The sequence below is a fragment of the Triticum urartu genome, chromosome 3 (assembly GCF_003073215.2).
Source record: "Triticum urartu cultivar G1812 chromosome 3, Tu2.1, whole genome shotgun sequence".
NCBI classification, from domain to species: Eukaryota; Viridiplantae; Streptophyta; class Magnoliopsida; order Poales; family Poaceae; genus Triticum; species Triticum urartu.
The window spans coordinates 172312118-172339912 of NC_053024.1; the positions used below are offsets into that span (position 1 = coordinate 172312118).

A 27795-nucleotide genomic window follows, 5' to 3' on the forward strand; every position below is an offset into this window, starting at 1 on the left:
CTTGGCAAGGTGACTCGTCATCATTAGCGATGGAAGGTCTTGGTCGATTTCCTTGTCGAGTAGACCGAGGCCCAGCAAATCCCCAAGTGTGCCGACCTCGAGCATTGGAGGACGTACTTTGACGGCTCCATGATGCTTCTGGGCTTGGGGGCCAGCGTTGTCATGATGTCCCTGAAACGGGTAAGATGAACTATGCTGTGCTCTACATACACTTCCCAACCTCCAACAATGCAGTCAAGTATGAAGCCCTCCTCCATGGTCTCTGCCTTGCTGTCTCCATGGGCATACGACGGCTCAGTTATCACAGTGACTCTAGCCTTATCGTGCAATAGGTCATGAAGCCCTTCGGTAGAAAGGATCCAAAGATGGTGGCCTATTGCTTCGAGGTGCGCCGACCCAAATGTCAGTTCGACGCCCTCAAGCTTCATCACATCAAGCACTATGACGGTTGACACCCACGTGAGGATGGGCGCCCTTTAGGACCAAGTCCATTGGACACCTTGCCCGAGCATCTCCATCAAAATGGAGCCGGATCAAGAACTCAAAGGCCAGGGAGCAATGATCTTGGCTGTAATCCTGGAGTGGACCAAACCAATCCTTGCTTATCTCCTAAAAAAGGATCTCCCGAAAGACAGAAACGCTGACAGGCTCCAACGCAAGGGTAGGCGTCGTCGGGTAAAGTCTGTGACCACTGTAACCGACAGGTAGAGGTGGCCGAGCATCTACACCAGGTGGAGGCAGCCGAGTGGTTGCACATCAAGCGTGCTGCGGCGGCCGGGCAGGGATGCTGCAACGCCTGGCGGGTCTTCCGCCACTGGAAGGACGATGGCTTGCGGCGGCCGGGCATGGATGCCGCAACACCTGGCGGGCCTTCTGTCACTAGAAAGACGACGACTCCGACGACAGCGACACGTATAACAGTTCGGCAATGACGTAGATGGTGACGGAGGTCCATATGGCCAAGGAGGACATGCCTGCAAGGTCCCCGTTGGGTACCCCATTTAGTTTAGGTTAGGTTAAAATTTGTTAAATTTCGTCCATTTAGTTGTAAATGTACCAAATTTAACAAATTGTGTGTGCGTTTAACATGTATTTCATCTGTGTTTGTGTACGAAACGTTTGAATTGGTCCGAATATTTGTTGTCTATGGTTGGATAGCCTCCACGCCTATAAATATCCGTAGACACGTCTGGACGTGTCCACGACATTTGGTGAGGTCCATATTGATCATCTTCGTTGGAGTAACCTTTATTCCTAGCGTCACAGGCGGCCACCCCTTCCTGAAGACCATTTAATAAATTGCCAGTATATTTCAAATCTTAATCAATGACACATTTTAATCACATTATCATTCACTAAAAGTAGCAGACAATGATAAAAAATTGCATAGGACTGAGGCAACATCTCAGCAGTTGGTAAACATATCTCCCAATCCATGTTGAAGATGCCCGGTCCAACTTGACTAGAGTTGGAGGGGACTGCTCGAAACGACGCCCAATCAACGGGATCTCATGTAAGGCGGGAATGTATCCGGTGCATCCGCACTTGTGGTGCTACCGGTGTGTATGCTATAGAATGTTTTAAAAAATCTGAAAAAAATTCCAGCACGTTAATGCAATATCAATGTATGATGTCACAAAAAATCATATCAAAATTTGAAAAAAAAATTGAGCTATAAAAATGACAAATTTGACATCAGTGTGATAATGGGTCAAATCTAAAGCCCAAGTTATGCTATGTACTATTTAGTGTTGAATTTGTCATTTTTGTTTTTCGAGTTATATTCCAAATTTTAACTTGATTTTTTATGACAAGCTACATTGATGTTGTATGACTGGGCTAATTTTTTTTCAGAATTTTTTGAACATTTTAAAAGCATAATGTGAGTTCGGTGCACCACTAGCACCACAAGCTCCGATACACCAGATATTTTTCCCATGTAAGGTAGAAGAGCTTAGCCCACGGCAAAATCAAGCCATTCGACATCAGCACAAATTGTCATTGTTCACTAAAACAACGCTCAATCAACAGAATCTCATGTAAGGCAAAAGAGTTTTGCGTGCAGTAAAACCAAGCATCCAACATTGGCACATATTGTCATTGTTTTTGTGGTGGTTTCAAGACAACTCCAACGTGGCTCATAAATTTGTCCTAATTCGAAGTGTTTAAATTTTGTAGGCGAAAGCCAAAAAATGAGACCAATTCAAAGGCTAACCCTGGTTGGCATTTTTTTTATAGGAGAAATTCCGCGAGCACCGCGCGTGCAAGCCGGAACTCGAACTCGAGTGGTCTGGAAGCAACCTTAGTCCAATGGGTCGACGTCCCGTCCTCTTTGTAAGCGAAAACCAAACTGGAGGTAGTTTGCCGGCATCCGGATGTCCACCTGGCCCAGCAAAAGCCACCGTGGACCCACACCACAGCCTCTCTCTCTCTCTCTCATCTCAGCCATGATCTCCCTCCCTCGCAAAAATTCCCAAGTCCGCCGCTATCCTCGTCTTGCCGCCGTCTCCCGCCGTCCGTCGATGCCCGCATCGCCGCCCGCACGCGGAGCTCCGCTGTACCGTCTGTCGTTGGCCACCTCGACGCGGACGGGGAGCAGCACGAAGCTTCGCTGGAGCGGCGCCCGCTCCCCACCCTCGAACTCGCGCAGCTCGAGCTTCTCGGTTGCACGGGAGGCTGGCGCCAACGAACGTGGGCCAGCCGAGTGGGAGTGAATTGCAGAAAACCACCACATTGAAGCCTAGGGTTGCAGAAAAGACTCTTCTACGTTTTTGTGCCAGAAAACACTGATTTTGGTCCTAATCATTTGCAGAAAACACCTAACCGTCTGTTCGGGTAGTTTAACCTCTATTATGACAGGTGGGCCCCGATTTTGAGGACGTGGCGTAACGCCCACGAGCTCACGCCGTCTGACAGTGCTACAGTGGCAACGGACATGCCGTCTCGGTCAAAACGGCACGGGTCCCTTATCCACTTCATTCTCCCCCTTTCACCACTCTACTCTCCTCTGTCTCTCTTTCTCCCCGTGCTCCATGGCGACGGCTAGCCCTGACAACGGCGGTGGAGTGGATGCCGCCGGCGGGGGAGTGGATGGAGGCTGCAGCGGAGGGTTGCTTCGCGGCGGCGAATCGAACGAAGTGGAGGAGGTGTGCGGCAGCTCAAACCCTAGTCGGGCCCCGAAGAGGAGAGCGTCGTCGCCGTCGCTTGAGTACCGTGCCGCCGGCGCTCTTGCCGGTGTTGTGCAAGCTACTCCGACGGGTAGCCATCAATGGGCTTCTGGATTTGGCAGCGTTGAGTAAGTTGTCCCCCTCCTTTACTGTGGATTCTAGGGTTAGGGATCAATTTCTAGGGTTAGGGTTAGGGATCAATTTCTCATAGTTCAATAGTTAGGCTTCGATTTGAATGAACTGTAGGTCATTATTGTTTGTAGTCTAACCTCTGATATTTATCCTATCTGTTAGATGAATTTGCTTCTGTGTATGAAGTTAACTGAATTTTCTCAGTGTACAAAAGGTTTTCAGTTGACTGAATATTGTTTAGTGTCAATAGTTAACTGAATTCTATCAACGTCTGAAGTTAACTGGATTAGGGTAGTGTATGAAGTTAAATGGATTTGCTTCACTGTATGAACTTAACTAAATTTTTTTAGTGTTCAAAAGATTTCAGTTAACTGAATATGTGTCAGTTTCACCTAGTAATATGTAATATTTCAGTTAACTGAATATGCACTGTATATAGTGTAGTCAGTGCATTGAAACTGTATGTGTGCTAATTATTTATTTGTGCATTGTATATACTTCAGTTTGTTATTGATTTTAATTATTAGAAATGTATGCATAGAAATTAATGTGTAGCTTCTTTGCTTTGTAGTTTGTGTGATGATGTGTGGGAAGTTAGGCTCCACTTTCATGACAGGGACAATTTGGAAAGGACCATGTGTGTTTCAGACATAACATTTCTGAATCTAATAGCACTAATGGAGACAGCAGGCTACAGAGAGGATGACTACATGTACTTTGTTAGGGATGCTGGCTTGGGAGTAGCTGGTTTGAAAGAGATCTGTGATGATGCCAAGGTTGATGAGATGCTAGACCACATTGCCAACCACTACAAGAAATATGTCAACTTATAACCTTCTGTCAGTGACCCTCGAAGAATTGGTCATAAATTTATGACCATTTTAGACCAATTGGTCAAAAGCTGTTCAGGGGGCTCCAAACCCTAAACCATTGCGACCATTTTGGTCAGAAAGGTCGTAATTTCCTTACACGAAATGGTCACAAAGCAAACAGTGCTAGCCCGCTGCCTTATTTCTAGTTGTTAATGACCAATATAGATGGTCATAGCCTTGTAGATTGTGGTGGATTGTGATGACTAGGCGCTATCTCATCAGTTTTGCCTATGTGTCATGTCCATATGGCAGTTTTTGCCCTAGGTTGTGAAGCAACATATATTTCTATCATTCCCAAAAAAATCTCATAAATTCTTTGGGGCATATCTTCATCAAATATGTAAAAAATCATTCCTTGCCTAGTTCAAAACTAATTCAACAATATTCATTTTCCTATTCTGTTCACAACAACACTTTATGAAGGAAGTGCTATTTATATATTCTTGATTGCCCTCGGAATTTTTGGGCACTCTTTCCTATCCAAATTATTACTGCATGACAAAATTCAGCTCCATTTGCCTAGCAAATCTTCCTCGGCAAATTTCCAAAGTTTTTGTCCACCTAGAAGCATTGTGAAGGAAGTACCTTTTTTATATCTCTAAATGACATGAAATTTATACAGTTCCTTCATGTGCCCAAATTATCAACCTCCTCCAAATTGCAGCTCAGTCAAATCATCTATGTGAGCCCAGGTTCAATTTATATTTTATGGCCAAATTGGCACATTGCAAAGCAAGTGTTATATAGACCCCTCCTATTACCCTCAAACTTTTCGGGCACTCTTCCATACCCAAATCATTGCCACATGATAATATTCAGCTCAATTTTCCTAGTAAATCTTTCTCGGGAAATTTCCAAAGTTTCTACCTCGAGAGAAGCTTTGTGAAGTAAGTACTAGCTAGGCTTACCCAAATGATCTGAAAATTTACCAGAGCATGACCATACCTAAGTAACTTACCTACACCAATTTTGAGCTCATTTCATTCATCCAATCTCTCTCACTAGTTTTCCCAAGTTTCTGTCCATAGAAGAGCATTGTGAAGGAAGTACTACTTTCGCATGTCGAAATGGTATCAATTTTCTAAAATGCTTTCCTATGCCCAAATAACCATCCTCCACAAAATTTCAGCTCACTCCATTCATTATTTTGAGCCCAGCTTCAACATTCATATTTTTGTCCAGCGTGGTACTTTGCAAAGCAAGTACCACCTAGGATCCTCCTTTTGAGCTAAAAATTTGTGAAGACATTCTCCTTAGTAGATAATCATCCTCAGCCAAAACTCACACCCATTGGCCATGTGCATTTCCCGTACCGCTAATCAAACACTTGGTTGCTAATTCATATTTGAGTATCGATCGGTCTCCTCGTGAGAATATTATGTTGTAATTTTCTTCCTAGCACCAACCTGGGGAGTTCCCAACCCACTAGACATGCCTAGGCCGCCCAGAACACATGGCAACATTACGGTCACGCGGTGACCACGCGACGGGCATGCGAGTTTACGGGCTCTAGAGTTGGGGCCCTCGGCCACCGCCCAAACCTCGACGTATCGCCAAAAAACCATGTATTTATGATTAAATAGGTCCTTATGTAACTAGAAATGATTTTTGGAAAAAATAAATAGCAAACTATGAGGCAGCTGCAGTTCAAATTTGACCCGCTTCCAACTGAATCGGCGGAAATTTGTCTTTTTCACGAGAGGTGGATCAAAAAAATTTACACCCAACCATTTTATCAATTGTGCATTAAATATGGCCTAGTATTTTATAAAAATGATTTGGTCCAATTTTGCAACAATTATTTGGTAGTTCCTTCACAAAAAAAACCTCCTTTCGGGCACTCGAAAAATGGAAAATGGTCTTTTCGTCCAACGAAAATGAAAACTTCCTTGGGCAACATTGTTTGCCATTCCAATATGCACCCTTGTGCACAATATGAGATCATTTGAACAAACTATGCCATGGATGTGGCCATAAGATTGATCATTTGGCTTGAAAGCCATTGATCTCCACACGTGATAGCTCGTTTCTAAGAACACTTTTTTAAAATAATTGCCGTATTACAAGTTTATTATTTTTCCTAGGAACTTGGCCACATATAATGACACAATGCGAAGGTTTCCCAATTTTTTGATTTTTTTTGAATTTTTTATGCCCGTTTCAAAATGCGGTCAAAACGGCGGGAATGACCGTTCCTAGCTAGTGGTTGAATCTTAGAATTTTTTTGGTGTTTCTATGATTAAATAGATACTTACGTACCTAGAAATTATTTTTGAAAAAAATAAAGAGCAAACTACAAGGTAGCTATAGTTCAAATTTGACCCGCTTCCAACTGAATCGGCGGAAATTTGTCTTTTTCATGAGAGGTGGAGCAAAACTTTTTACACCCAACCATTTTGTAAATTGTGCATTAAATATGGCCTAGTATTTTAGAAAAATGATTTGGTCCAATTTTGCAACAATCATTTGGTAGTTCCTTCACAAAAAAACCTCCTTTTGGGCACTCGAGCAGAGAAAGGTGCCCTGGATTTCTCGGTCAGATTTGTGATTTCGCGGTATTGGTTTGGTGTGATGTGTACCTGTGGTTGACCTCTCTGCCACTGGTTGGATGTCTGTGTGGTGTTGTTTCAGGTTTTGTAGAGAGCACATTGTCGAACCAGCAGTTGGCAGATGGCGATGACACAGATGAGTAGCTTAGGCGAGAGGTACGCCTACCAGAGCACCGTTAAACGAATTTCTGTTACTTTTTCAGTCACATGCGTGAGGAATGGCTGTGTTGTGCGGTTATTGTTACTGTCAGGTTGTAGCTCTAGGTCTATTGTGCTATGGCTGACCTCTCTACCGCTGGTTGGACGTCCGCGTGGTACTGTTTCAAGTTTTGCAGAGAGCACAGGCTCGAATGAACAGTGTGTGTGGAAAAAATTCTTGTCTTAATTATCTTCTTGTGGGAGTATGAACTTGCTTGCAGTATCCTGCTTGCAGTATCTTGGAGTATCAACTTGGAGCATCTGGTTAGAGTAGCATCTTGCAACACATTCGATTACTCCAGTACTGATAGTTACAGTGGCATCTTGCAAAATGGAGTAGTTAGAGTAGCATCTTCGATTAACTAAATTGATGATAACTGTTGTTAAGTTGGGACTTGCAAGCAGTAGTGCTTGCAAGCAGTAGTTCCCTCTTCGTATCTCTTCTTGCTTGCAGTAGTTTAATTTACAAGTTAGTCCGAATTACCAAAAATAAGCTCTATATTTTATTTTGCCCGTAGGATCTGTTCCATGAGGTTGAAACTGTGGATGTCTACTCTTCCATAAGCTGTCTAGATCTTCGTACTCTTGCTGTGCTGGCAAACTCCACCCTGTCCAGCTCAAGGTTCTGTTTCTTCGTTTTTCATGTATTTCGGTAATTTTGCTGTGAGGAAATTAACATGATAGCAGTGAGCCTTAACTACCTGAACTTTATGTACCTGATGTAGAATAATTTCACTCTGCATCGTAAGATTCATGATTATTTTCTGGGTTTCACTAATTATTTATACGTTAATTTTATTCTCCTGCATCGCATTTCTGTTCAGAGTTGGAAGAATTTCAATTCCTGATGTAGATCTAGTGCTCAATAGTTTCTGCTTGCTATGCCTCCGAACATCAATGCACATATGTTGGAAGAATTTTGTTTCTTGAACATCAATGCTTGAATTACTTTAGAACATTTCTAATTCCTTTTATAAGTTCCGACCATATTTGATACCTTCTTAAATCTTAATGCTTACCCTGGTTTGTTTCTTTCCAGGTTGGAATGTCTATTGACCCAAAGCTGTTTCTGTCAAACTTCCTAGCAGTCTCTTTGATATTAGGTCTCTTAATTATTGGAAAGACACTGGTAGTAACATTTATTGGTAGAGTGTTTGGAGTTTCCACCATAGCTGCTGTTCGGGTTGGTCTTTTGTTTGCACCTGGTGGGGACTTTGATAGCTATGTTCCTCCTCCTCTATTGTGTAGTAGGCAGGCAGAATACCCAAGTACTACTTACTTCTTGAGCATCGCCTACATCAGCCAAAGGCTCTGAAAACTGGTTATTAATCAAAAACTGGTTTTTTTTTGTTGTGCAACATATTTACACATGAGCCAAACACCCTGATTCTTACTTACCACTATAAATAATTGTCTTCAAAGAGGGGTTGGATTTCCTTTTTGATCTGCAATCTGCATCGCCTAGTAATTACTAGTATGTTTCATTTTGGGGGCAATGTATGTGGTTGTTTCGCAGGTACTAACTGTACATTTGATGTGCCTGTGATTGAGCACCAACCAGCTTGTTAGTTTCGCAGGTACTACTTGTTAGTGCATTTCGATCTGAACATGTTGGCATGAGTGTCTCAATTAATTTACAGTAGTATATATATATGCACGTTTCATCTTAGTCTCTCGGCAAGTATTTATGAGTGTCTCAATTAATTTAGTATGTTTTGCTATTTGTACTTGGATAGAAAAGCTAAAATCTGTATAGTGCTCTGTGTGTAATACCAAGTTGTTCCTGTTATTTACAAACTGTTGTTCTTATACACTGATCCACAACACCTTACATTACACATTTGAAATTAATTAAAATACATATAAACACAGTGATTCAACACAGATTTATCCTATGATTATACCTGAGACATTAGTTTGTTTTTATGCTTTTGTTTCCCATAGTGCTTCAAGCTTGTTTATTAACTCGATTTGTTGTTATTCTGTTTAATAGGAGCAGAAGCAGCTCATATGACTCTATTGTTGTTCTTGACCTGCTCTTGCTGCTATTGTAGGTGGAGCATGCCTAGGAGAAGAGAGGGCTCATTCCACTTGTTTGGAAGAGAAGACGATGAAGCATGGTGGTTATCTGGATAATCTGCCTTGTGTTTTGGTTGTACTTTGTACCTAGTTATATTGTATTCTGTAGTAGTCAGCACATTCTGGAGCAGAATCCAGTGAAGTTGTAAAACTGTAAGAAATGTGAGAAATATACTTTGTACCTAGTTATGTTTCATTTGAAATATTTGTCATTTGTGTACTGTGAGAAATGTGAGAAATGGAAAGCTGATGAGTTCTTTGATAAAAAGCGATGTGGCTCCACTGCCAGGAAAAATGTGACAATTGGGACCCATCTAAAAATTGCACCACAAAAAAACCTTGAAAATAAAAATGAAATGGACCGAAAAAGGCCATGCTTAGAAAATAAAAAGGCCAAATTGTTGGGCCAGGCCCATGTAGCTAGAGAAAATTAATAGAGAAAATATATAGTAAAAAGGCCGAATTGTTGGGCTAGGCCCATGTAGAAAACCGAATTGAACCGGGCTGAATCTTGTGCCACATCAGCTTGCCACGCTGGATGCCTACGTGGCCTGCGGAGGTTGCTAGTGACCAAAACGCCACAGTGGACATATTTTGGTCATAAACGTTTGCGACCATTTCAGAAGAAAGGTCGCTATAGTCAGTTTACGACGCCCAGCTTTTGACCTTATGTTTTTGGTCACAAAAAGGTCATAAATGGAAATTTGTGACCATTCAGTGACCAATAGTGGTGGTCATAAGTTGACATATTTCTTGTAGTGAACAGAGATCAGACCATAGTTAATCTGACAGTAGTTAGGGGTAGTGAGCCCAGACCTGGAGATTTAAACATAGGTCATGTTTGTGAGCAGCAGGTCCCTATAGGCAGTGTTGGAGAGAGGATTGTGTATGAGGTCAGTGATGAAGGTGTGGTGTATAGGTCGCCATCCAAAAAAACAAGGAGAGTTGCACAAGTTGATGAGCAGGAGGCATATCCAATACAGTTTTACTCCAGAGAGCAGATCACACATCTAATTATGCACAAAGGTAAACTCTAGGGTCATTTCATCGATATGTCGACAAGATGAGGCTCAAGGTAAACCCTAGGGTCATTTCATCGATATGTCGACAAGATGAGGCTCTAGGTAAACTCTAGGGTCATTTCATCGATATGTCGACAAGATGAGGCTCTAGGTAAACTCTAGGGTCATTTCATCGATATGTCGACAAGATGAGGCTCAAGGTAAACCCTAGGGTCATTTCATCGATATGTCGACAAGATGAGGCTGTAGGTAAACTCTAGGGTCATTTCATCGATATGTCGACAAGATGAGGCTCAAGGTAAACCCTAGGGTCAAATCATCGATATATCGACAAGATGAGGCTCTAGGTAACCCTAGGGTCAAATCATCGATATATTGACAAGATGAGGCTCAAGGTAAACCCTAGGGTCATTTCATCGATATGTCGACAAGATGAGACTCTAGGTAAACTCTAGGGTCATTTCATCGATATGTCGACAAGATGAGGCTCTAGGTAAACTCTAGGGTCATTTCATTGATATGTCGACAAGATGAGGCTCAAGGTGACACTATGGTTACCTTGTCCATATATCGATGAAATGACCCTCAAGGTTAATCCATGAATCTAGATGACATAATTTACTAACTTAGCACATGCACCACCTTGGCTTGAGCACATGTGATTCTACTAAGCACAAACACCACATAACAATCAAAATGCACTCATATTCATAAAGGTTCATCAAGGTTGGATCCAACACCTGATCTCACAAAATACATACATAAAGGTTCGGAAATAGATACTAAAGTACTTAATAGATGATTATCATCTAGATTACAACACTACTGGATCCAACACCATAGATCACAAATTCATCACTGAAGTACTTGGGTCACAAATTCATACTAAAGTACTGGATAGAAGATTATCATCTAGAAACTGATAGATGATTATCATACTAGAAGGCACCCTACTCATCTAAGATGGCCTTCACACCCTGAAGTTTTAACTTTATCTTTTCCTCAGACTTTTGAAGCTCAGAAATGTGATACTGCAGTTTAAGCCTCTCTTCTGTCAGCCTCTCCTTCTCCTTCAAATGATTGAACTTCAAGTTCCTAATCACATTGGCTTGAGCACATGTCAGGTTCTTCAGAGTTTCATAGTTTTGCAGCATCTTCTTCTCCTCCTCCTCTCTCTTTGACAGCTCTGCCTTCAAGTTCCCCACTACAGTCTCAAGCTCAACAATCTTCACATCAACATATTCCTTCTGCTCCTTCTGATTGTTTAACTCCACACCCCTCTGCTGCTGGGCATCCAAGAGAGAATTCACATCAGCATACAAACTGTCATAGTTCTCCTGTAGTTTCTTCTTCTCCTCCTTTTTCTTTGACAACTCTGCCTTCAAGTTGCCAACTACAGTTTCTAGCTCAGCAATCTTCACTTCAAATATTGCTTCTGCTCCTTTTGATTGGTTAACTCCACACCCCTCTGCTGCTGGGCATCCAAAAGAGCATTCACATCAGCATACAAACTGTCATAGTTCTTCTGTAATTTCTTCTTCTTTTCTGTCAGGTTGTGAATTGCAAAGGAACTCTCTAGATTGTCATTGGTCCTAGCTGACTTAATCTCCTCATACATATCCCATAGCTTGGCCAATGCCTTCTCCATTGAGTCTGGCCATTCAAAATCAATCTATTGAACTACTCCACAGTTTATGCCTTCCTGTATTATAAACAATAAAAGAATAAATAATTGTCTACGTGACTAGGATGAAGACCACTATTAACTGCCATACTCCATCGTATTTTCAAGACCATCAAACCAACAGGTTCAGGTATCTAATATGTGCACTGTTAAACAGACAAATAAACAAGTCACTAAGCACTGACAGGTTCCTTACCATACAACAGACAAATTAACATTGCCCACTGGTAAACAAGTCATTAAGCACTGACCATAATAAACAATGACTACCATCCACTAATGAGAACACACTCCAACGGTGGCTAAAGCAAATTAAACAAAGACAAAGCACTTAACCAAGCTTAACAACTTGATAAACAAAGGAGTAAGCACTGACCACAATAAACAATGTGTACAATCCACTAATGACAAGGCATGTCAGAACAAGCTAAACAAAGACCAAACTAAAAAAATCTTAACATCTTGATAAACAAAGCATTAAGCAAACAACTTCCTTTACACAGGATGTGAATCATACCTTCTTAGCACATCCAAGAAACCTCCTGCCCATGTGCATCCCTTCAAATGCTACAAAGCGCTCGGCCGGCTCACCGTGTTCACACAAGACATTCACATCTGCATCAGTGCCATTGAAATTCGAATCGTGCATCGTAGCTGGAAGCTGCGGGAGCAAGCAAAGAGAAGGCTAGGTTCAGATCAAGCTCAGACAAAATCCCCAATTCACTAACCCTAACTCTAGCTCTAGCTATCTAATCAACTGACCTTGATGATGCCATCACAAGAGGAGGAGATGTTCAGGACTGAATCCTCACTGGTCTCGTCGCTCCACGACACCATAGCACCGGGGAGCAGCAGAACGGCAGTCGGCTGTGTGGCGGCGCCGGGGGAGAAGAACAGAGTGAGGAGAGGGCGAGGCAGAGGCGAGAGTGTGAGGAGAGAGCTGGATCGATCCAATTTTTACTCACACGACGGACCAGTAGCGGCCGCCACGCCGTTAGACGGCGTCAGCTCGTGGCTGTGACGCCACATAGACGAAACAGGGCCCCACCTGTCATAATAGAGGTTAAACTGCCCGAAAAGACAGTTAGGTATTTTCTGCAAATGATTAGGACCAAAATCAATGTTTTTTGACACAAAAATATAGAAGAGTCTTTTCTGCAACCCTAGGCTTCAATGTGGTAATTTTCTCCAATTCACTCGCCGAGCGGCGAAAGGAGGGGGACGACTGCGCGCCCACCTCCGTGAGCACGGAAGGCTCGGAGTCCGGGTCAGCCACCATGCCCAGGTGCCGCAGCGAGACCGGGTCATCTGCTGCTCATGCTCAATTGACGGCGACACCGTGCTCTTGCCGCCGTCCTCCGCTGCGACCTTCCGTGGTGCCTCCCTTGCTGCCGTGGTGCTACTCCTCGCGGCCGGAGTGGACATGGGCTCGTCGGCGGAGTGCATGGTGGGCGTCGTCGTTCGCTCCGAGTACGGACTAACTAATCTGGTGGTGCATGCACTGGTCTGACGATGCAAATGCAACTGAACCGACGAGGCTGCAGTTACATACGCGCCTGTCCGTGGTCCGTGGCCATGATCTGCTGCGTGGCGCGCGCGTCCGTCCGCGCGGCATGGCGGCCGAGGAGGAGCGGCCACCACGATGCTTCGCGCCCAGCGGGTCGTCGTCCTTCTCCGACGGTGCGCTCCGTCCGGCATCCGCCATCGAGCTCCAGGAGCGCGGTCTCCTCGCAGAGGCGCGTGCGTGCGTGCCAGTCAGCGCGTGCTTGCCGGCTGGGCGCGTGACATGCGCGCGTGTGTGCACCTTGCGTCGTGTGTGTGTGTGCAGTGCGTGTGTGCGACGGCCCGGCCTCTCCAGCGAGCTCGGCCGCCGGCGTGTGAGTGCAGTGTGTGCCATTGCCGGGAGTGAACACAGCATGTTCGATGAAATGTCTGAGAAAAGAGAGGCGGACCAGTGAGAAATTTTTTGATGACTAGCATTGGATGGCTGCCTCCTTAACTCTGTCAGTTGGGACTGACGTTGGAGTTGCCCCTATTTCTCTCCTACTCAAAAAGAACGCAGAGATCCGTCGTCCACCTTGTCCTTCGTCCAACCTGTATGTTCCCCTTTCTCTGCGTTTTGAATTTTCCCTTCCTATATCTTTGTTTTTTTCACCGGTTTTCCTTGAAAACCATCTTAACTGCCCCGCCTTTTATTGACTTACCAAATAAAAATATGTTCCATTTGACAAGTCAATAAGTTTTTACCAAGTATAATCCTAAAATTTATTTAGGTTGGTAAATCACTTGCACGGTGCACGGTGCACCTTTATTTATACAATCACATTAATATGGGAAGATAAATCACTGGCTAACATACTAGAATATTTATGCGCATTGCAACACACGGGCAATTATCTAGTCTAGAAAAAATCTGCTTCCGCCTCCAGATACGGTGGATACACATTGTGCCTGCCCCACTCTAGGGTGTCTGATGAAATGCGAGCATTGGAACCTGAGCATTGGTTCAGGTTGAGAGGAAGCTGTGCAGTGGTCATGGTTGAAACTGGAAGAAAGGGGGCGATGCTCTCGGAAGACCTCGATAAGGGGCACAGACACAATGCACAGGTGCCAAATTGTAGTTCAGGCTACCCTGATACTCCTTGGATTACAGTCTTACACTGATAGATTTTTGATTTACACTTGGAACCTGAGAAAAATTAGAATACATTACATAATAAGCTTACAGTTGCATTGCAGTTGCACTGGCATGCAGTTAGCAGGCATGACTGTCAGCATTCATACATACTACACAGGCAAATGCACACATGAGAACAAAAGCTGACCAGGTTTACTCTGGAGACTGAGAACCTGAATAAGGCTGACTTAACATGGCGCTACAAACCATTGGCTGGTGTTCCATGAGGCATAAAATCCGGAGTTGTTTGGACTTCTGAACACGGGCTTGTGAGTTCTCTGGATATATCTATCTCTTGTTGGCAGGCGTGGCTATCTGAATCATCAGGTACAGTTAACTGCATATCGTGGGACGGGTTAGAATCTGCAGTCGTCTCAATCTGACCTGTGCCGTTCCTTATCTTGTACCTCTTGTAGAGAAACATCATGAGGGCTATCAAAAGGGCAGAAGTTGAAGCAACTCCTGTGAGCAGAAAGAGTCCTGAAAAGTTTTTGAAGTTTAGACTGCTTGAGCCGATGGTGGGGCCGTCATTCTGACAGGCATGTTGGTCTCCTATCCATTTCCTTTCTATCTGAATGATAGTATCTCCCTCTGTTATGCTGAGGATTGCCCTTGAGAAGTCCTCGACCAGAGGGGAACGCTTGGGGAATGCCTACGCAAGTAAACATATTCAATATTATACAAACTACTTGAGTAATAGGAATTCAAAAATTATTTTCCACACGAAAGTGAACACAAATAGCATGGTACGTATTTACACTTTCTGCAAACAAGTGCCCCTGGATTGAATTGTTTTTTCTTTCTTTTTGAGTGATGTAATTTCAAGTTTTGGTCGATAGAAGCTGTCAACCTGATACTAGCTGTGATATGCCACTCTGCTGCCTATAGTTCTTTGTGCATGTAATTTGGTGTCTTTGGTCAATATAATTTTTTTCTAGAACTAAATATATGATTTTCACTGCATATGCTTCTCGTCCAGTGTACCTATATGTTCAAATGTGCACTGCATAGTTCGTGAACCTTACATCACTGGCCAATAGTTTTTGTTACTATAAGTTGTTCCTTGTAACAAACTACTACAACTAACAGTATGGCTTAAAAGTTTTTAAAAGTACTAACTGCAGTAAAAGATTGCGGAGAATGATGACCTCCATACCAGGTATTGTCTTGTTAAACTGCATTGCTTTGTTATCATCTTGGGTCTTAGCACTGTTCATTGATCATGCCGCAACTTTGTTAATCTATATCTTATATTTCCATATATACTCATGTTTACGTAAGTATGTAAGTATGTTCTTTGACGTGTCAGTTCCTTTTCTGTGTCTGAGTAGCTTTCAAGTATAACTTTCCTAGTCATTTTATACTTGACACTTTAGAGGTATGTAATGTACAAAAATTATCTGGTATAGCTAACTTACAAAGCCAAAACCTTCAGATTTGTAAATTGGTCCGATCATTGTATAACCTTTGCAATACTTAGAGAGGAATATTTTGATGTATGGGACTTCTTCTATCACAGCAGCAATACCACCATTTTTGCTCCCTTTATAGAGTGCATCATCAAAATCATCCGGATTACTGTATGGCTTGATCTTTCTTCTGTCAAAACCAATTTGTTCTAATAGGTCCCCTAAGTAAGAGCCATTTGTGTAGCCTACATGTTCTCCTTTCGCAAGGAGTTCATGGACATCAGTTACTGTGGGTTGAAGCTGCTGCACGGTAAGCATTGATGATAAATTCGCTGTATAACTTGATGTAATAACGAGGAGAACCAAAACCCATACAATGATGACCAATCTAGACAAAATACTTTCCACCCTCTCCCCTGCAAAATGGTGAACAACCATCTATCAGCAGGTCCAAAGGGAAGACGAATACTGAATTGATTCTTAGCATGATAGCATCCTTTGTTTTCTTAATACAAAATCAAACAATTATGAAAACAAATTGAGTACATTTCACAGAACACTAGGTAACTGATCATTAGTAAATAGTAACACAAATCAATTAGGAATAATTGACCTGATACCATCAAGTGCTACTTCGCCAAAATAAAATTGCGATGTTTGCAGTGCCACCAGCAGGTGCGGAGGTACGTTAGGGCCAGCCCGTGGTGTGGCCCGCCCACCCAATGGGGATCTTGTACACTATACATCTAATCCTGGGCCTTGGAACAACATTCCACGAGGTATTTCCTTCTGTTTGGCCCGCCCAGCTATGGGCTTCAAGTACCCCTTTCAAAAAAAAAACTATTGGCTTCAAGCTCCTGGCCACCGGTACATATAAAGTGAATGAACTTAAAGTTACTAATCTATCTCTCGTTTTTTCTTTGCGGGATATTTCTTCCCTCCTGACCCCAGCACACCCTTCCCATGTGCATGCTGCTGTTGTTTCTACCCTAAACTACCTGGATCATGACTCTGGGACTGTGAGGCTATAGACCAAAGTTCCCCAGTCTCTGACAGCTGTGCGTTACATTCTGCGATTCTGGACTACTGGTACAGGACATGAAAATTTTATTACCTAATTATGTACTGGTTCCTGCTCACTCTATACACTATATAAAGTTCAGTTGTTTTTTTGAAACAAGAAATTTATCGGTCTGAATTTCCTAACAGAGAGAAGTCTGCATTACCTCCCTCATTTCTTGATGAAGTTTAAGTTACAACCCTCCCCAACTTCTCTGTTTAAAGTGTAAACTCCAACTGTGGTTGATTGCGGTTTTGTCCTACGTGTCTGCCACCTCAACTTCTATCTACTCCCCTCCACGTCAACATGACACAACAAACTTCAGAATTGATGGTTTCCTAAAGCTTTGTTCTATTTGGCTGAATTTGACCAGTAGATTAAGGGGATCATCTTTGATTTTCTGTAATTGTTTCACATTTTTCTGGACAGTTTGAATTATGAGTTTTGTTGCTTCAAATCTTTTGTCAACATTTGAACTTCCCAGAAAAATATAAATAATTATATATAATCAAAGATGATCCTCTGACTCTAGTTTTCAGATTTCATCCAACAATTTAGGATAAAACTACCCCCTTCGTTCCTACATACTCCCTTCGTTCCTAAATATAAGTCTTTTTAGACATTTCAAATGGAATGCAACATACGGATGTATGTAGACATATTTTAGAGTGTAGATTCACTCATTTTGCTCCGTATGTAGTCACTTGGTGGAATCTCTAGAAAGACTTATATTTAGGAACGGAGGGAGTAGAAGTCTTTCTAGAGATTCCAATATGAACTACATACGGAGCAAAATGGATGAATCTACACTCTAAACTACATCTATATACATCCGTATGTAGTCCATAGTGAAATCTCTAGAAAGACTTATATTTAGGAATAGAGGGAGTAGTTCTTAAGTTTTCGCTTCAGATTTTGCCTCAAAATGCAAACTTCTCAGAAAAAAATCTGAAAGGTGATCTCCTGACAGTATTATTCAAATTTCAGGCAAACACAGAAACAATTTAGGAGAAAATTAGTTTGAAAGTTTGTTGCAATGTGTTGGCATGGAGGAGCCGGGGGAGAAGGTGAGGTGGCAGACACGTAGGACAAAAACACGGTCGGCCATAGTCAAAACAGGCAATGGGGATTTTTTTTTAGTGGTTCCAGAATTGGAGGCTGTACTTTAAAACATAAAGTAAGAGAGAGGGGGGGAGGGGGATGTATTATATATGCAATATTCTGTACAGAAATAAGAAAGTATAATATGGTAACATCGTCACTTACTATCAGCAAAGAAGGGGAAATATATTGCTATCCCAAGCTGGCGGGAAATGGAGCCAGTCAGTTCAGTGTTATCGATTCGTCACTCCAATAGCCAGATCACAGCCCCTGTGAATATGAAGAATACAATGCTTCCAAACCACAAGTCAGTAGTTAATGGCTTCAAGAAAATCCATGTATCCTTTGTCGTTCCATCCTTTACTGGCACAATCATTGCTATCCCAGATTCAGTATAAGGTAATGTGAAATCAGCATAGGAAGTTCTGTTGTACCTGATAGTTATATCCGCGACTGCAACTTGGTACACCTGCAAGCATGTCATTTAGTGTTGCATACCCATGTTTCTTTAAACTAATGATCACTTGATCAGTATACTCTATACTACTCCTTAATCTCCACAAAAGTTACGAATTATTAGGGTTTGCGGAAAACATTAGCAAACAGCACGCATGCAACAATTCTACCATAATCTTAGAAAAACACTAGTAGTGCCATTTATGGGCATACATCTAGTCAAACCTTAACTGGTTGAATCATACAGTTAGTAATAATCTTTTCGCCCAGAATAAATATTGTTTAGGTATATGCACATAGAACAAGGAGGAAAGGAATGCCTTAATTCCTGACATAATTAGCCCTTGTGCCCATCTATCTAATACTTGTACCCCCTCTGTAAAGAAATATAAGATCGTTTAGATCACTACTTTAGTGATCTAAACGATCTTATATTTCTTTAAAGAGGGAGTACCAATCAGCATTCAGTATGACTAACTGGTGGAAACAGTTGCCCGGAAAAAATAAAACGGTACAAAATTGCTAAAATATGATTAGATTGTACAAGTAGGCATAGATGCAGACAATTTTGCAAAAATAAAACACTACAATATACATAGTAAATTTAGTAAAATATTTTGTGCAATAAAGAGAGCATGCCCAATTTCTGCAATAACGATATGGATAGTGTGAGAACCAAGATTTACTTACCCCAAGATTAACTTGGTAGACAAAATCATTATAGCTCCCATTGCTTACTCCTTGATCAAATGCTACATATTCATAAGGGATTGCATATGGGAGTCGCTTTAACACCTCTTCAAATACGTCAATTGCATACCCAGTGGCAGTTATTGCATTGGTTAGCGGATCCCTTTCAACCTTTATAAGCTCAGGATACCCACTTGTCAGTACACCTACTTGGAGCTTCTTTCCATTGGTAGGAATTTGCCACCCTTTAGGCACGGCAGATACTTCTCCTGGCCAAACCACTTGAGTCAGATTCGGCCCAGAATTTAGGTATGTGTGTTCTGATCCATTTTGAATCAAATTCTGTATTATTCCATGCTTTGCCGTCCAGAAACCTATTCCTTTCGGCTCTCTTGTAACCACATTAATTATCTGGAATATGGAAGATTGAAGCTGCCTGCTCCTCAGGTGAAAATCACCACTTAAGCCTCTGAACTTACGCTGTAGGATTGCATCTAGAAGTTTGTGACCAATTGTAGAAATACCCAAAGTTCCAAGACACGTTGAGTTTTTTATGTCTTGCTGCTTCTGAAATGTTGCATTGTACATGCTTACCTTTTCTGCTGCTTGTGCCAAGGCCCAAATAGTGTCATAACCCCAGAGCCCAAAAATGCTTAGTGGCAATGGTGGGTCATCCAGGTTGTCTTGCCTGTACCTCGCATTCCATCTCTTAGTAAAATCACCAAGTTCCTTTGATTTAGGCACATGGAATCTCACACCCAATGCACCATCCATTGCGTCAAGAACCGAAGGGCTTAGCGAGTCGACAACATTTGCAATCCCATCTGTCAAAATCCACGCATAGGCTCCACTCATCATTCCTAACTCTTTGGCCTTTGTGAAGAGAATGGAGCCAAAGGCCAATGACATGTGCACAATGTAGACCCTTGTTGGCATTGTCATTAGCTTGTATAGTTCTTTCTCAACTTGGTCACTGTTTGCTGATCGAGAGATTGCACTGCGGTATGGCATAGAAGCTCCAAACTCTTGGAGGGCATCAACCAGGTAGGGTATGATGCCCCTGCCATAGTCTGTGTCCTCATAGATGGGCACTACTTCCTTCCAGCCATATGCCTTAATGAGAGCAGCAAGGCTATTCACTTGAGCAGCATCACTTACATTTGCACGTAAAAAATATGGCACCTCAGCAGATGAAAGGGTGGGATTCGTTGCTGTGAAGGAGATAACTGGGACCTGACTGTTGTTCCCAATATCAGACACAAAAGTTGCCTCTGAAGATTTTTGTGGACCAATTATGGCCCGTACATAGTAATTTTCCAGCAGGTCAACAGCTGTGCGAATGTGCAATTCAGTCAAGAGAAAATATTTAAAGAACATTTGTGTAGATTCTGGTTGCAGCTAAGGTATCTAGTGCATGTACATTAGGCAATCTCTGATGTTATAGCTGAAAAGTATAACGACTTGGGCTACATGATCATTTCTTCAGGTACTGGTGGTTTCTGACTTTGAGGGGCATAAGTATATCAAGGAATCAGGTTCATAGGGAAATTCCAAAGTTCCCTATTTTTATCTTTGCGCAAATTCACGAAGTCATCTTTTTGAAAGTAGTATATTGTAAAAAAAATCTTAATTTGTTTCAGACTTGCAGTGGAAATAGAAAACAATCACAATACATTTGTAGAAGTCGTATACTGAATGAATTAAGGAAAATTACAGTTTCAGTGCTTCTTTGGTTTGCTTCTCTCTACATAAATCTATGTTTTGGAGTTTTATGAGGAAATCAGCAAAAGTTCCTAATGTTTTGATTTTGCTATCATGATACACAACAAAATAAGAACAGCACAGGATTTCGCTTCATCACAGATACCAAGTTTAACAGTTCCTTTCTTATGTTTCATAGCTTCTTTTCGTACAAAATTCGGTGACGGACAACAATTCTCAAAATGTGATATGTACCTTGTGATGCAGCTCGCATATTGTCTCCGTTGGAATCCCTGATGTGGAGAACTAGCTTTGTCGTATAATTCCTGTGGACTGCATAGAAATCTTCCATAGCCATCAATATGCTGGTACGTGCTATTTTGCCCACCAAAGACTTCAGATGGAGGATCACTCCGACATCGAGTATACCCGCTCTACTCTGGGTAACATTTTGAGCAACACTGAGACTGAGGAACGGCAAGAACAACACCAACAAGGTGGCCCTTGCCGCGCCGTCCATCTCTTGAGCTGTTTCTACAGGAACAGGGTGGTGTGGTGTAGGGTCAATCAGTCTCTTATAGCAATGGTTATCATTGTTCATTGCACCTGGGGAACAGCAATAATTGGCGTTATTCTAACCAAGTCAATTGACATTTTTCAGATTCGTCAGCTCCGAACTATAATATCAACTGTCTGTTTGGGCTATCTTTTCTTGTGGAAGAATCTACCGTTCTATATGTATGTATGAAGTGGATGACACCTGTACTTCGAAGTGATGGCCTGGCAAGTTCGAGGAAAGTTCCTGTGTAAATTCCATGAAGAATGACGTTGATAAATCCCTTCATCCGTTAATATCTGAATCCAAGACTTCAGATGGAGGATCACTCCAACATCGAGTATACCCGCTCTACTCTGGGTAACATTTTGAGCAACACTGAGACTGAGGAACGGCAAGAACAACACCAACAAGGTGGCCCTTGCCGCGCCGTCCATCTCTTGAGCTGTTTCTACAGGAACAGGGTGGTGTGGTGTAGGGTCAATCAGTCTCTTATAGCAATGGTTATCATTGTTCATTGCACCTGGGGAACAGCAATAATTGGCGTTATTCTAACCAAGTCAATTGACATTTTTCAGATTCGTCAGCTCCGAACTATAATATCAACTGTCTGTTTGGGCTATCTTTTCTTGTGGAAGAATCTACCGTTCTATATGTATGTATGAAGTGGATGACACCTGTACTTCGAAGTGATGGCCTGGCAAGTTCGAGGAAAGTTCCTGTGTAAATTCCATGAAGAATGACGTTGATAAATCCCTTCATCCGTTAATATCTGAATCCAAGACTTCAGATGGAGGATCACTCCAACATCGAGTATACCCGCTCTACTCTGGGTAACATTTTGAGCAACACTGAGACTGAGGAACGGCAAGAACAACACCAACAAGGTGGCCCTTGCCGCGCCGTCCATCTCTTGAGCTGTTTCTACGGGAACAGGGTGGTGTAGGGCCAATGCAGTCTCTTATATCAATGGTTATGTTCATTGCACCGGGGCAGGAACAATAATTGGCGTTATTCTAACCAAGTCAAATGACATTTCAGATTGGTCAGCTCAGAGCTATAATGTCAACTGTCTGTTTCGACCATCTTTTTCTTCTGGAAGAATCTACCGTTCTATGTATAAAGTGGATGACACCTGTACTTTGAAGCGATGGCTCGGCAAGTTCGAGGAAAGTTCCTGTGCCAAACCCATGAAGAATGACGTTGGTAAATTCCTCATCCGTTGAATCTTCTGAATCCAAGACTTTGATCCTTAAGGAATGGGATTGTGACAAGTCAAGGAGCTCAGCTTATACTCTTCCATGCTTGTGTTGTGTGGTGGAAGGTTTATTTTTGAATAGTGCAAGTTGCATTTTTCATCAAACTGAAGTTGCACTTTCCAGAATCGATCAAAAGATCAGAAATATGTCCCCCTCTAGGTGCTTAGGTAACTGTACTTAATCGTTTCTTCTCGAGAAAATAGAGGAACGAGCTAGTTAATGACTATTGAGTAGTGGCATATGTGCTACGCTGATTACATTCATATTCGAATAGTCTCTTTTTAAGAGCGCGAGGGATAACAGATTCATGCAGCCTGAAAAATGGCACTGCTGGAAATAATTTCCTGTTGTTGCAATTATTTTTACAGGAGCAGAAGTCAAGCCATGTCATTGTGATATTTGCTGGTGGCTAGGATTCTGTTAAACATTTGAGAATCAGATTTTGATAGTGGAAGACTTGAGGCGTCTGCATAATTGGCCTTCTGATTTATCCATCAGTTTATGTAGTGGTTGGTTCGTCATGATCGATTGTGGCCTGAAGACATGCAAATCAAATGGAATCATGGAAAGTATACGCTGGAAAAACAATATTTCTACAGGACCAAGTCTAGATTCAAACTTTGCCCGTCAAGCTGGACCCACATAATGACCAGGTGACACGTGCCTGGCATGGATTTCGAAGCAACTCAAGGCCTTCTTCCCCAGTTCGCGTCAACTTGGCGACTGACCAGGACGGGACCTCGGCGCCGGCATGCTCAGTACGTACTGAGCACAACCTTGCGGTCAAAGAGAGGCCTGTCACTAGAGAGCGCCATGGCCTCGGAGTATACTGTTCTTGTTAGCTGTGGTGCGCACCATCTGTTTGTCTGGTAAAACTGTATTTAAAGAAAAAGGGCCTGCTAAAAATCAGTCAACTGAGATTTAACCAAGTTTCAGTTGACCATGCAGCATTTCTTTTGACCGTTTGCAACCATTTTTTCCTACCGGTTGCAACGTTCGTCTTGTTGGTTGAAGCACGTCATACCTCATTGGTTGTGTAGCACGTCATCTCACCGGTTGCAACATCCTTCATTGACGGTTGTAGCATTTTAGTTAGAACATTTGTAGCATTTGTTGTTGTTGCTTGCAATACCATCGCAACATTTTTCGTCGCCGTTTGTAGCATCTACCCATGCCACTTGTAGCAAAAAAAAAAAAAAACGCCGACATCACTCGAGCAAGACTTCGTCAAGTCTCAATCGACTGATTTCTAGACACACCCTTAAAAGAGAACTTTCGATCTATTCATAATCTATCATGACAATAGAAGGAACATAAAAATTGTGTCCTTGTTTGTAGACCAGCTAACTATGATTACAAGCACTGGAGTGTGCACCGCCGTCATTGCCCATTCCTCATTGGAGTTGGGGCACAAGCTTGTTGCGGTAGACAGTTAGAAAGTCATTGTGCCGGGGCCCCATAGGACTAGCGCACTAAAACAACAACTGTCATCGATAAAAACATGCGTAAATCGAAAAGATCCAACTTGAAGACACACAAACGAAGACTAGATCCACGGAGATCCACAGAAGACCAACACCGACCGAATCTCACAAGATCTGCTGGAGACACACCTCCATATGCCCTTCGACGACACTAGATGCACCATCAGGACATGGGCTAGGTGGGGAGCCTTATTTCTTCTTTAGGGAACCGCCACCACCTTGCCTTTCTGAGCAGGACATAAACCCTAATCATCCTCAAAAGAACACCTAAAACGAAGTACAAACCTTCCCGCCGGCAAGGGCAAAGGTCCACCGCGCTTCCATGGACCTAAGGCCATCAGAGAGAGGTGGACCGACGGCGGCGCCAACAGGAGATGGAGAAACCCTGCCGCCAGAGATGCGATGGGGTCTGGTAAAACTATATTGTCTCCCCAACGAACACACCATTTTAATAGTGGAACGAATGGGTGGTGGCATCGAAATTATCTTTACCATGTAGCGCGTAAGTTAGGTCGCACACCACTAATACCGAACAAACTAGTGGTGTGTGTTGCACGTGCACACGCCACTAGTAATTACTTCAGGGCCCGCATGTGGGCCCATGTACTTGTTGCATGCATGCTTTATCACACATCACTAGTGTATACACTAGCAGTGGCTTGTGCCCTTGCGTGGTGTACCACTGGCGTTTGTTGCGCGGCTCCCACTTACTAATGACGTTCGCAGTGAATGACTCGTCGCTAGTAGTTGGATTATTAGTTTGTGCGAGTTGGCTACACGCCACTAATAGCTTTGACATATTTGAGAAAAACTCATTGTACGCATGTGAGCCTCTCGCACTAGCTCCCTTCTTCTTCCTCTCTCTCCCCTTCTTGCTCCTCTCCCTTGTTCTTTTGTCAAAATTAATCTCACACACATTGTTGCACATTTTTACATCTAGCTAGCTAGCTTATTAGTCCTAGATCTAGCTACCTAACTAATTAATCTCTCTAGTTAGCTACTTTGAACTAGCTGTGACCGGCAACGAGTGGGGAGGATGTGAAGAGGTGAGGAGAAAGGAGGTTGGTGGTTGCACGTCATCGTGGAGATCCAGAGGGACTCTGTCGGTGACAACCTACAAAGTGGGAGACTGGGAGCTGGGTTTGATCCTTAAAGCTCGGAGCGTCGCGGTTGCGCTCGGATCGGCGGGATCGGGTTGCTGCAGCGGTCGCTTGGGTGGCGTGGTGTGAAGCGGAGGGTAAGTCATTGTGATTGCATATAGCTCGGGTTTATGGTAATCGAGGTGCTCCCTGTTGTTATTCCGTAGGTTTTGAAGATTGGGGAGGTCGGTGTTTCCTAGATCTGTTGAGGCTGCCATTGATGATGTCAGCGGGTGAGAAGGGGGTTTGCTACAAAATCATGGGTTGGGCCCGGTGGAATCTGGGCATTTTTGTCTGCGTGGTTCAGTTCTTATTCAACAACTTCTCAGGGCTTGTGGGTCGGATCAGGGAAACAAATGGAGAGGCGAATGAGGCTAGGGCTTGGGGACAACTGTGTGGTTGTGTTGCCGCCAAAAAAACCCTATGTTGAGGCAGTCATGGAGGGTGGTGGTAGCTAAAATTGGAGAGAAGATTGGGGCGAAGGGGTGGTTTCAGAGGCAGAGGCAACTAGCAAGGGATGAACACATGCGGTGGGAGGGAAGGGAGTGGTGGAGGAGGTGTAGGATCATAAATAGGTCTAGAGGGGGTAATTAGACTACTTGACCAAATAAAAACCTAGCATTTTCCCAATTTTAGTTCTTGGCAAGTTTTAGCAATTCACATAAGTCAAGCAATACCGTACACATGCAAGTCTAAAGAGTATGCAGAGGAAAGTAAAGACTTTGCATATGAATGTAAAGGAGGGGATCAGAGATATCAAATGCAATGAAGACAGAGAGACTTTTGGCGTGGTTCCGATAGGTGGTGCTATCATACATCCACATTGATGGAGACTTCAACCCACAGAGGGTAACAGCTGTGCGAGTCCACAGAGGGCGGAGCTTCACCCATGAAGGGTCCAATAAGAAGCAACCTTTTCTATTCCACCATGACTTACATCAACGAAGGACTAGCCTCGCTCGGGGTAGATCTTCACGAAGTAGGCAATCTCCTTGCACTTACAAACTCTTGGTTCAACTCCGCGTGATTTGGAGCCTCTCAAGTGACATCTGACCAATCTAGGGGACATCACTCTCCAAAAGGTAATAAATATTGTTGTTGATGATGAACTCCTTACTCTTGTGATTCAAAAGATAGTCTCCTCAACACTCATTCACTCTCTCACAGATTGGGCATGGTAGTGGGAGAATAATTGGAGTGGCAAGAAACTTGCTGGGGCTAGAAATCAAGGATCAAATGGTTGGAATGAAATGCCTTGATCTCAATACAAGTGTAGGTGGTTCTCTCTCAGAAAATGGATATGGAAAGTGGTGGCTTCGTCCTGGTTGCTCTCTCTAAGAGTAGGTGGTGTGGGCAGGGTATATATAGCCTTCACCAAAGATCTAGTCATTACACACCTTTATGCACAACTCAGTGAGACCAAAAAGAAATTCTCGGAGGCACCGACTAGTGCAAAAGATTCGAATGTTAGATGTTTCGATGGGACCAGATGAATGCACTCGATGGGACCGATTCATGATGACCTAAGCAGTTACCTCATCTCGTAATTCCGATCGGTTTCACTCGGAGATTCCGAAGTGAAAACGATGGGTTATAGAAACTTGGCACTTGCACTTTGGTGGGACCAAATGTCATCTCAGTGGAACTGAGTTTCTAGGGTTTAGGGAGTGGCTATGTCTAGTGTATCTCGGTGGGGTCGGGTGTATCTATTCAGGTGGGATCGAGAATGACTTTAGGGTTTTGTACAAATTGGATTGTGAGAGTGCAGCTGAGGTTTTTGGAGCAATATATTCAAGCACTTGAGCAAATGACTCATGATCAAAACCTCATTCCCTTTTAATAGTATTGGCTTTCCTATGAACTCAATGTGATCTTGGATCACTTAACAAAAAATGTAGATTCTTGGAGCTTTTGCCAATCCATGTTCTTTGCACTTTGAGGGGTCCACATTCACATGTCCTTACCATTCCTATATTGAACTTTTCCAGAAATAATATTTTAATATGCATTAGTTCAATGATGTATATGTTGTTATTAATTATCAGAACTACCCCGGGATCGGTTGCACTTTTAGGAGGCCAGTATGGATGCGCATCGTCGGAGTTATACCAATACAAGGACTTCCATTACAGTGGTCCTTTCATGCTAGAGACGCGCTTCCCCCACAAGGTGCACCTCCGCCTTTCGACTGGCAGCAGCAGTGTCCCTCGCATAACATGTTCCCATAATAGTTTCACCGTTTGTCGCCATCGGCAAACCCATAGGGGGATCAACTCCAAGCTTAGTTTCATGATGTTAGTGGGCAACATAGCAATAGTACAAGGGTTGGGCAGTCATTTGGTGTGGACTCTAGTTTGTCTGGTGGTATGCAGGCGGGTGGAGAATATGTGCAGCAGGTTCAGTCTAAAGAGTTAGCAAGGGTGAAATTTCTTTAGCTATGGCAGTGAATGTTGTTGAATCTAATGCACCTAAAGCTTTAGGTCGTTATAGATGTCTCAAGCCAGGATATGTAATGAAGGAATGTATCGAGATCTTCAATTGCATCATTTGTGGTCTTATT

At 42.9% G+C, this 27795-nt stretch overlaps 1 pseudogene; it reads right to left on the bottom strand.

The window, feature by feature from the left end:
• Positions 1–12931: 12931 nt before the first annotated feature.
• LOC125543470 lies at positions 12932–22967 on the bottom strand (annotated as a pseudogene).
• Positions 22968–27795: the final 4828 nt, after the last annotated feature.